The sequence below is a fragment of the Triticum urartu genome, chromosome 6 (assembly GCF_003073215.2).
Source record: "Triticum urartu cultivar G1812 chromosome 6, Tu2.1, whole genome shotgun sequence".
NCBI lineage: Eukaryota > Viridiplantae > Streptophyta > Magnoliopsida > Poales > Poaceae > Triticum > Triticum urartu.
In genome coordinates, this window is record NC_053027.1 from 420771525 (window position 1) to 420782307 (window position 10783).

Consider the following 10783-nt stretch of genomic DNA (forward strand, 5'->3'; position numbering starts at 1 on the left):
TGAAGAAAGCAATAGCAACAAACTTAACGATCAAGTGCTAAGCTAACGGAATGGGTCAAGTCAATCACATCATTCTCCTAATGATGTGATCCCGTTAATCAAATGACAACCCATGTCAATGGTTAGGAAACTTAACCATCTTTGATCAACAAGCTAGTTAAGTAGAGGCATACTAGTGACACTCTGTTTGTCTATGTATTCACACATGTATTATGTTTTTGGTTAATATAATTCTAGCATGAATAATAAACATTTATCATGATATAAGGAAATAAATAATAACTTTATTATTGCCTCTAGGGCATATTTCCTTCAATAAGAGGGAGTCACCATCTTCTTATTCTCCATATCAAAACCTGGCTGATATTTATCGATGCTTGTCTCATCTCCAAGAATGGTAGCTTGAGGTCAAACTCCCCTCACATAGGCAATGAAGTCATCTTGATCAAATGGAGTCCCGTCTTCTTTCACAGTAGGGTACCCCTTAGCCACATCCACCAGGTCTAGATCCGGCATCCAGGCTTTGGAGCGGCTTAGGGCAGTCAGGGCTTCGGCTCTGGCACAGGATCGTTTGACTTCTTGAAACCTGGCGGGTAAGATTGATAACTTCTTCAAGACATCGCTCAAACGATTGGGTCCTTGGTTGGTAGGGGAGATGGTGGCAAGTGCTCGTTGAGCGCCAGCATACAATTGCTCCATTAAGGTATACACTGCCTTCAATTTGGTCACACTGTCTTGGCTCAGATTTTTGCTTCGTGGACCTCGAGTGTTCTTTAAATAAATGCTCAGCAGGCGGCTTATATTCCGGGTCAAAAGAGGGTATAAGTGATTAATACAAATGACTTACCAAAGATGGTGGAGACCATTTGAGACACTCGGTTCTTTAAGCCGGTGAGCTCCGTAGTAACTTCCTCAAGAGCCGCCTCATCTGTTTCAGCACGTTGTATCAACAGCGTCTTTTCTTCGGCCCAAGATTTCTTCTTCGCAGTCAAGCTAGTCTTCAATTTTTTTGTCTCAGAGAGACTCAATTGGAGTTTAGAGTCAGCAGTCTTGATTTCTGCCTCTTGATCCGCCAGCCGTGTCTTTGCATCAGTTAATTGGGAGCCCAATTCAGATAGGGCGTTCTACAAAACATATACAGATGTGTCAAGGTTTAAACTAGAAGTTATAAGGATTCAAGTTTCAAGTACTTTGCACCGCAATACCACTTGACACTTGGGGGCTAATGTCTGCCAAAGCAATTTTTTATGACTCTTATATGTTTCAAGTCCCAAGTGTTCTACAAAGTAACAACACTTGGCACTTGGGGGATAATGCATGATATTCAGAAAGTTTATCAAGATTGATCAGGATTGCAATACTTATTGGGACTAGCAAAAGACAGTTATGAAGTTAAGTACCGGTTCATTTATGATAAATTGAGCCGGCCCTTGGGGACTACAGGTGAAGTTTATGCTACTCTATTGGACTTTCGAAAATCTTAGCGACAAAGTATCAACCTATATCATAAAGTCTACAGATCATTCAGGGTCATCATCTGAAGACTTGGGGGCTGGCAGAGTATAAGTAAGCCGAAAAACATACCTCATATTTTAGCTGCAGTTGCTTGACCATCTCAGTTTTCGACTCACGGCTGGAATGCACATGGCTGAGATAGCCTGACAGTATGTCCTTGGCATTCAGGTGAGTGTAGTGAGAGATATCAAACTGTACTTTCTGCCTTTCTAAGGCCTCCTTGTAACGGCCACGATGCGGCTATATCTCCCACGTGTCGAAGCACGACTTAGAGGCATAACCGCATTGTAAGCAATGTCGCAAGTGAGGTAATCTTCACAACAACCCATGTAATGAATAAGGAAAAGAGGTACATAGTTGGCTTACACTTGCCACGTCACACAATAGCATAAATATCATTACATTCATCCAGGTACAATCAAGGTCCGACTACGGAACCAAAATAAAGAACAACCCCAAATGCAACAATGTCCCCGATCGCCCCAACTAGGCACCACTACTGATCGTCTGGAAAGGAAACGTACTATCGTCCTGAGTCATCATCGAAGTCCCACTTGAGCTTAGTCGAATCTCCTGGAGCGGTATCATCGGTCCCTGCATCTGGTTTTGGAAGTAACCTGTGAGTCACGGGGACTCAGCAATCTCACACCCTCGCGATCAAGACTATTTAAGCTTATAGGTAGGTAAAAGGGTATGAGGTGGAGCTGCAGCAAGCACTAGCATATATGGTGGCTAACATACGCAAATGAGAGCGAGAAGAGAAGGCAAAGGCACGGTCGATGAAATATGATCAAGAAGTGATCCTAGAACAACCTACGTTCAAGCATAACACAAGACCGTGTTCTCTTCCCGGACTCCGCCAAAAAGAGACCATCATGGCCACACACTCTGTTGATTCATTTTAATTAAGTTAAGTTTCAGGTTTTCTACAACCGGACATTAACAAATTCCCATCTGCCCATAACCGCGGGCACGGCTTTCGAAAGTTCAAAACCCTACAGGGGTGTCCCAACTTAGCCCATCACAAGCTCTCACGGCCAATCAAGGATATTCCTTCTCCCAAGACAATCCGATCAGACTCGGAATCCCGGTTACAAGACATCTCGACAATGGTAAAACTAAACCAGCAAAGCCACCTGAATGTGCCGACAAATCCCGATAGGAGCTGCACATATCTCGTTCTCAGGGCACACCGGATTGTCCAAACTTCCGGTAGGCCAACCCAGAGTTGCCCCTGGTGGCCACCGGCGGCTGACAGGTTGGTCCAACACTCAGAGGAGCACTGGCCCGGGGGGTTCAAAATAAATATGACCCTTGAGTCCGCGGAACCCAAGGGAAGAAGAGGCTAGGTTGCAAATGGTAAAACCAAGGTTGGGCATTGCTGGAGGAGTTTTATTCAAGGCGAACTGTCAAGGGGTTCCCATTATAACCCAACCGTGTAAGGAACGCAAAATCAAGGAACATAACACCGGTATGACGGAAACTAGGGCGACAAGAGTGGAACAAAACACCAGGCATAAGGACGAGCCTTCCACCCTTTACCAAGTGTATAGTTGCATTAAGGTAAGCAAGATATAATAATGATATCCCAACGATAAACATGTTCCAACAAGGAACAAACTCCAATCTTCACCTGCAACTACCAACGCTATAAGAGGGGCTGAGCAAAGCGGTAACATAGCCAAACAACGGTTTGCTAGGACAAGGTGGGCTAGAGTTTTGACATGGCAATATGATAAGAAAGTGGTAGGTATCGTAGCATAGGCATAGCAATAGAGCGAGCATCTAGCAAGCAAAGATAGAAGTGATTTCGAGGGTATGGTCATCTTGCCTGCAAAGTTCTCCGAGTTGACGTTAGCTTGATCCTCGTAAGCGTACTCAACGGGCTCCTCGATCACTACTCGTCTCCCGGCTCTACCCAACGCAAGAATACAAGCAAAGGGAGACACAATCAACCACGTGCAATGCACAAGCAAAATGATGCAAAACATGGCATGATATGCGGGATGCGGTATGCGATGCATATGTATGCTTTGGAAAGGAATGATTGAACCTGGCCTCAACTTGGCAAACCAAGAGTGCCACTGGAAAGATGAGTTGATTTCGGTCGAAATCGATATAAAGATCACCGGAATCGGATGCATGGTTTGCAAATGACAAGCAAAACAAATGTGGCACCGATCTGCGATTAACCGCACGAGGCCATCTAAATGCATCAAGAACAACAAGCTACTGCACTCTAACATAACAACAAAATACATGGCAGGGATCCACTCAAGATGCTTGACAAAAGATGAACACTGAGCTACGGCTAAATCACTCAATAGCAGGTTCAAACAAGCATGGCAAAAGTGCAAAAGATATCAGGTTACAGACTTAGTGAAAATAACAACATGTCAGGAATTTAACATCAGGAAGCAATGTTTAGAGCAAGATAACAACATGTTACCGGAACCTATCATGGCAAGGCAAGGCATGGCATGAAGCTACGCAAAGCATACAACAAAAGTCCCTTACTGACCATAAGCCAAAAGGGATCAGAAAATACAATGACAACCATGTGAACATAGCAATTATCGTTAAAAGATTCAGACTTAGCAGAAAACTGGAACATGGCAAAACAGATCTTAAGTAGGCATGTTTACGAGCTCGATGCACTCACCACAAAGCATTGCATGATAAACTAAGCATACACCCAGCAAGTAGACATGGCATAGAAGCTAAACATGGCAAAAACAACAACATAGCATGCATGGATCAACTACAGCAAGCTCGGCAAAAATGCTTAACATGTAAACATTTTGCCAGGAACATTTTATAACAAAAGTAGAGATCGATTCAGTCAAGCTAGGGTGCTCCATAATTGCAAACAAAGACATGGATGGATATATCACCACAATATCTACAAAACATCCTTACTGATCATGCTCAAAAGAGGCATGGATCACACTGTAGCAATATGAATACATGGCATAAAAATAATGACAGGGCAGACTTAGAATATTTCTAAGTCCCTGAAATCAGCAACATTGAGAGGACTACTTTGCATGCTTGTGCTAGTCACCACAAAGATCACAAAAATACATGGCATACACCCCTGTAAAGATGGCATGGCACACTTCAAATCACGTGTAGGGCTCAAGATCATAGGAGGCACACAACAATCATGGCAAAAATGACAAAAGTCCAATTACTGATATGAATCTGAAACTTACAGAAACTAGCACTCTTCCAACAGCATTTAGGGCATCAAGATGAACTCAAATGAACATGGTGCAATGAGATGAAATGAAGTACTCGTCGATACGAACAATATGATATGCTACACGCCCGAAACGGAGCCACGTATGATGAGATGTGACATGATGAAAAATGCAAGAAAATACTGATATTAGGGCAAAAGTCAACCCTAGTTTGGATCTGGATCTGGATCGGGCCGGGTTACTGTAGCGGCGCGGAACCCAAGGATCGTCGGCACCGGAGTTCACTGTTCGCCGGAGTCGGGGAAGCCGGTCGGCGAGGGAGAAGACGGAGGGGCTGGCGAGGTCGGAACGGCGGTGAGGTGGTGGCAGCGGAGGCGGCGCCGGAGCGGCGAACGCCGGTGTCGAGGCGGCGCGGTGGTCGGCGAAGAAGACGCCGGGCGGCGGCCGGCGAGCGCAGGGCGGCGGCGCGGCGACCGGGGCGGTGCGGGTCGAGGAGGAAGATGGCGGGGCGTGCGGGCGCGAGGGGCGGCTTGGAGGTGGGCCGCGGGGGCCGGTTCCGGGCTTCGGCGGGCTGTGGCGGCGGGCCGCGCCGGGACGACACGTGTCGTGATGGGAGTGGCGGTGGTGCGGTTGTCCGGCGCTAGATTAGGGGTGAAATGGATCCGGAATTTCGGGGGGAGAGGCCTTTTTATAGGTAGGAGGAGCTAGGAGGCTCCAAATTGAGCACGGTTTTCGGCCACGTGATCGTGATCGAATGACCTAGATGATGGAAGGGGTTTAGGTGTGTTTTGGGCCACTTTGGAGAGATATTGGGCTGCAACACACACGAGGCCTTCTCGGTTCCTCGATTAACCATTGGAGTATCAAACAAAGTCCAAATGGCACGAAACTTGACAGGAGGTCCACCGGTAGTAAATCAAGGCCGCTTGGCAAGTCTCAGTCCAATCCGAGAACGTTTAATACCCGCACACGAAAAGAGGTAGAAAGGGACACCGGAGGACATAGGAGCACCGGAATGCAAAACGAACAACGGGGAAAATGCTCGGATACATGAGACGAACACATATGCAAATGCAATGCACATGATGACTTGATATGAGATGCATGACAAAGACAAAAGCACATGAAGACAAAAACCCAACAACGAGGAATCTCATAACTTAGGGCCAGAAATGGCAAGAGTTGGAATACAATTATGGCATGTTACATACGGGGTGTTACAACACTCCACCACTACGAAAGGATCTCATCCCGAGATCTAGGACTGGAAAAACTCCGGGTACTCAGAACGGAGGTTGTCCTCGCGTTCCCAGATGGCTTCACAGTCGGTATGATGTGACCACTTAACTTTAAAGAATTTGATAGACTTGTTGCGAGTCTTGCGCTCAGTTTTTTCAAGAATAGCAACGGGATTCTCATGATAAGACAGGTCTTCTTGGAGATCAATCTCTTCGAAGTTGATGGTGCGGTCGGGAGTCTTGAAACACTTGTGGAGTTGAGACACGTGAAACACGTCGTGCACATTTGCAAAGTTGGATGGAAGCTCAAGTTGGTAGGCGAGATCGCCTCTTTTGCCAATGATCTTGAAAGGACCCATGTATCTAGGGGCAAGCTTCCCCTTTGATACCGAAGCGACGAGTACCTTTCATTGGAGAGACGCGGAGGTACACATGGTCTCCGATCTCGAAAGCCAAGTCACGATGTTTGCTATCATAGTAGCTCTTTTGGCGCGATTGCGTGGCTTTGAGATTTTCACGAATGACTTTGCACGTTTCTTCAGCCTCTGTGATCAATACATTGCCAAGAAGTTGGCGTTCACCAGTCTCTGACCAGTTTAGAGGAGTACGGCACTTCCTGCCATAGAGAATCTCGAATGGGGCTTTGCCCGAACTCGCTTGGAAGATGTTGTTGTAGGAGAACTCGGCATATGGAAGACAATCTTCTCACTTCATACCGAAAGAGATGACACAAGCCCTGAGCATATGTAACACCCCGGATGTAACTTTCCCAATTTGTACTCCAACTCTTGCCGTTTCTGGCGTTAAGTTAATTTATTTTCTCGGGTTCGGGTCTTTGTCTCCGTGTGTTGTTGTCGTTGTCATGCATCTCATATCATGTCATCATGTGCATTGCATTCGCATACGTGTTCATATCATGCATTTGAGCATTTTCCCCGTTGTCCGTTTTGCATTCCGGCGCTTCGTTCTCCTCCGGTGGTCATTTCTAGCTTTCTTTCGTGTGTGGGGATTAAACATTTCCGGATTGGGCCGAGACTTGCCAAGCGGCCTTGGTTTACTACCGGTAGACCGCCTGTCAAGTTTCGTATCATTTGGACTTCGTTTGATACTCCAACGGTTAACCGAGGGACCGAAAAGGCCTCGTGTGTGTTGCAGCCCAACACCCCTCCAATTTGGCTCAAAAACCCACCAAAGCCTTCTCCATCATCTAGAGCGTTCGATCACGATCGCGTGGCCGAAAACCGCACCTCATTTGGACTCTCCTAGCTCCTCCTATGCCTATATATAGCCCCTTCCCGAAATTCGCGGATCCCCTCTCCAAACCCTAGTCCCCTTCGTCTCCACGCGCCGGCGGACAAAAAACCGCGTCGACGGACATTGTCCGCTTCCCCGCCAGCCACCCATGGACCGCCACGTGGCCCGCCGCGCCGCCTCCCACCGCCGAAGCCCGCCGGGCCCAAGGTCGGCCCTCTCCGCGCCGCGCCCGGGCCCCGCCTCCTCCTCCCGAACGCCTCGCCGCGCCGACCTTTTGCCTCGTCGCCAGGCTACCGCACCGCCGCGGTCGACATCGCCGCCCGGCGCCTCCTCCTCGGTCCGACGCCGCCCCGCCGCGCCATTTCCGCCGCCCGGAGCCACCGCCTCCTCGACGCCGGCGCTCGCCGCCCCGGCCACCGCCGCCCCACGCCCGTCCTCTTCTCCGGCGAGCTCCGACCGCCACGAGCTCCTCTGGTGAACAGTAACTCCGGCGAGGACGGCGTCAAACCTCGATCCGCGTGCCCCCGATCCAGATCTGGAATATTAGGGTTGACCCCGTTTTTTTTCCGCAAGTCCCTAATCCATATGCCCATGTTCATAGCCTCGTAACTTTGCATCCGTAGCTCCGTTTTTGGTATATAGAATATCAAAATGTTCATCTCAGAGAGTACATCATTTCATTCCATTGCATCAGTTTCATTTGAGTTCATCTTGATGCCCGAAATGCTGTTAGAAGGAGGCTACTTGAGATAATTGTCAGATCTGCTACTCCATTTAGCTTTTTGTCATTTTTGCCATGATTATTGTGTGCATGATATGCCTTGATGCTCTACATATGTTTTGTTAAGGGTTTTGTCATCTTTCCAGAGGTGCAACCCATGTATTTTTGTGATGTGTGTGGTGACTAGCACAAGCTTGCAAAGTGGTGCACTTGTTAGTGCTGATTTCAGGGACTTAACATTTCCACTAAGTCCTTGATCTGTTTATCTCATATGGCCATATGTTCATGTTGTTTCCTAGTGATCCATGCCTCTTTTGAGGATGATCAGTAAGGATGTTTTGTTAATCTTGTAGTGCTCTATCCATCCATATCTTTGTTTGCAATTATGGAGCACCCTAGCTTGAGTCAATCGAGCTCTACTTTTGCTACTTTGTGAATCTAGGCAGATTGTCAACTTGTTTGCAATTTTGCCGATGATGTTGTAGTTGATCCGTGCATGCCATGTTATTGTTCTTGCCATGTCTAGCTTGTATTTTGTGTATTCTTGATGGGTGTATGCTTATCTTGTCATGACTTGAACTGTGGTGAGTGCATCGAGCTCGTAAACATGCCTACTTGAGTTATGTTCCAGCATGTGCCAGTTTTCACTAAGTCCGAAAACTGATTATGTTTTTGCTATGTTCACATGCTTGCAATTGTATTTTCTGATCCCTTTTGGCTCAAGGTCACTAAGGGACTTTTGTTAAGATCTTTGAGTAGCTCCATGCCATGCTTTACTTTGCCATGTTCAGGTCTTGTAGCATATAGTTTTGTTGCTCTGAAGAGTGCTACCAGATCTGAAATTCCAGACAAGTGTTAATTTCACTAAGTCTGAAATATGTTTACCATATGCATTTTTGCCATGCTTGTTTGAACCTGTTAATGGATGAATTGGCCGTAGCTCAGTGCTAGACATTTGTTAAGCATCATTAATGCATCCCTGCCATGTATTTTGTTGTCATGTTTGGGTGCTGTAGCATGTACATCTTGTTGCATTTAGATGGCTGCTTGCTGTAAATCGCAGACCGGTGTCATATTTGAATCGCTTACCATTTCCAAACCGTAACTCCGATTCCGATGATCTTTATATCGTTTTCAAGCGATTTCATCTCTTCTTTCCAGTGGCACACTTGGATTCTCAAGTTTAGGCCAGGTTCATGCATCCCTTGTCAAATCTTGCATATGCATCCCGCATAGCATATCATCCTTGCATCATATTGTTTGATCCTTACACGTGGTTGATTGTGTCCTTGTTGCTTGTTTGTCTTGTTTGGGTAGAGCCGGGAGACGAGTTCGCTAACGAGGATCCCGTTGAGTTTGCTTTCGAGGATCCAGTCAACTCTGACAACTTTGCAGGCAAGATGATCATACCCTCGAAATCACTACTATCTTTGCTATGCTAGATTGCTCGCTCTTTTGCTATGCCAATGCTACGATGCCTACCACTTGCTTTCAAGCTTCCCAAATTGCCATGTCAAACCTCTAACCCACCATGTCCTTGCAAACCGTTGATTGGCTATGTTACCGCTTTGCTCAGCCCCTCTTATAGCGTTGCTAGTTGCAGGTGAAGATCGGAGGCCGTTCCTTGTTGGAACATTTATTTACTTGTTGGGATATCATTATATTTCTATGTTTTCTTAATGCATCTATATACTTGGTAATGGGTGGAAGGCTCGGCCTCTCGCCTAGTGTTTTGTTCCACTCTTGCCGCCTTAGTTTCCGTCGTATCGGTGTTATGTTCCCGGATTTTGCGTTCCTTACGCGGTTGGGTTATAATGGGAACCCTTGATAGTTCGCCTTGATTAAAGCTTTTCCAGCAATGCCCAACCTTGGTTTTACCATTTGCCACCTAGCCTCTTTTCCCTTGGGTTTCCGGAGCCCGAGGCTCATCTTATTTTAGCCCCCCCCCCCCCGAGGCCAGTGCTCCTCTGAGTGTTGGTCCAACCAAGTGATGTCCGGGGCTACCAGGGGCAACTCTGGGCTGGCCTACCCGACGTCTTGCTCATCTGAGTGTGCCCTCAGAACGAGATATGTGCAGCTCCTATCGGGATTTGTCGGCACATTCGGGCGGTGTTGCTGGTCTAGTTTTAACCTGTCGAAGTGTCTTGAAGAACCGAGATACCGAGTCTGATCGGAACGTCTTGGGAGGAGGTCTATTCCTTCGTTGACCGTGAGAGCTTGTCATGGGCTAAGTTGGGACTCCCCTGCAGGGATTTGAACTTTCGAAAGCCGTGTCCGCGGTTATGGGCAGATGGGAATTTGTTAATGTCCGGTTGTAGATAACTTGAACCTTAACTTAATTAAAATGAATCAACTGAGTGTGTTACCGTGATGGCCTCTTCTCGGCGGAGTCCGGGAAGCGGACACGGTGTTGGAGTAATGTTTGCGCAGGTTGCTCTCTAGTTTCTCGCTCGCGCTTTGCATCCTCTTCTCGCTCTCTTTTGCGAACAGGATAGCCATATATATGCTAGTCGCTTGCTGCAGCTCCACATATATTTGTACCTTGCCTTACCTATAAGCTTAAATAGTCTTGATCACGTGGGTGCGAGATTGCTGAGTCCCTGTGGCTCACAGATTACTATTACACCAGATGCAGGGCCTGATGATTCCGCTCCAGGAGACGCGCTTGAGCTCAAGTGGGAGTTCGACGAGGACTCTCAACGTTACTATGTTTCCTTTCCTGATGATCAGTAGTGGTGCCCAGTTGGGGGTGATCGGGACCGTGTCGCATGTTGGGTTATCTTTTATTTTGGCGCCGTAGTCGGGCCATGAGTGTTTGGATGATGTAATGTTATTTATGTACTTGATTGACG